General features: G+C 36.4%; 1 non-coding gene across 1 annotated transcript; it reads right to left on the bottom strand.

The window, feature by feature from the left end:
- Nucleotides 1–615: 615 nt before the first annotated feature.
- On the bottom strand, nt 616–780 carry LOC132648192 (U1 spliceosomal RNA). The gene has a single exon (XR_009586567.1). It is a non-coding gene; the product is annotated as a U1 spliceosomal RNA (small nuclear RNA).
- Between the last annotated feature and the right edge of the window lie 262 nt (nt 781–1,042).

Raw genomic sequence — 1,042 nt, 5'->3', positions numbered from 1 at the left:
GGTTATGATAAACTGAATTTGTTTTCAATTTTATTTCTTGTTATGTTTGTCATTGGCATATAGAAGCACAATTAATTTTCAATTTAAGTGTATTGTATTTTAGTATTATTTTGCATTAACTACACGGGTATGTTGCCTGAATGCAGGTCTGGCATTGGGGGCGGGAAGGCATTATATCTCCTAGAAATAGAGAGACCAGGTTGTGAGAACCATGTGGATTCTGGGAATCAAACCTAAATCCTTTGCAAGATCAGCAAATAATCATAACCACGGAGCCGTTTCTCCAGCCCCAAGGTTACTCAGTTTTGCATGTTAACTTTTTTATCCTGCTACTTTGCTGCATGGAATTATTAGCTGTACGAATTTTCTGGTGAAGTATTTAGATTATATGTAGAATCATTATCATCTGCAAATAAAGATACTTTGGCTCCTTCCTTTCCTGTTTATACACTTTATGTTCTCTACAGTCTTGCAAAAAAAACTTACTGTGGTTTTTCAAATTGTGAATACAATAGGAAATAAGATTAGATTTATAACAGCCTTTCTTGAGTTATGGCAGTAATATTTACCTGGCATAATTGTGGTGTTATAAATTTGTTTTATTTTGTCTTTTCTTTAGGGAAAACTGCAAAATCAGTCCCCTACTGCAATAAATTACACAGCCGATTTTTCCACATTTGGGGAAATTTTAAGGGTCAGCACAGCCCAAGTGCAATGGATGAGCCTCGCCCTGGAAAATCCATCTTCCTGATCATGATGTCACCATTCCAAGGTAAATATATATATATATTTATTTACTTTTAAAATAGTAACTTTCTATCTCTCCCTTCTTTCATAACATTCCCTGCATTCTCTTCAAACTTTGGCTATGATTCTCAGCATCTGCATTGATACCCTGCATGGTAGATCTGTGATAGGCTCCTGTCCTATTCCCTGTTTTCTCCCTCCTCTGGTGTCCATCCTCTTTGCCTTTCTGAGTGAGGACTGATCATCTTAGACAGAGTCCTCCTTCTTATTTAGCTTCTCTACGTGTACATGTTTT

The sequence above is a fragment of the Meriones unguiculatus genome, chromosome 15 (genome assembly GCF_030254825.1).
Source record: "Meriones unguiculatus strain TT.TT164.6M chromosome 15, Bangor_MerUng_6.1, whole genome shotgun sequence".
In the NCBI taxonomy this organism is placed as follows: Eukaryota; Metazoa; Chordata; class Mammalia; order Rodentia; family Muridae; genus Meriones; species Meriones unguiculatus.
Note: the sequence above shows the minus strand (reverse complement) of the source record. Positions and strands in the feature narration are given on the sequence as shown.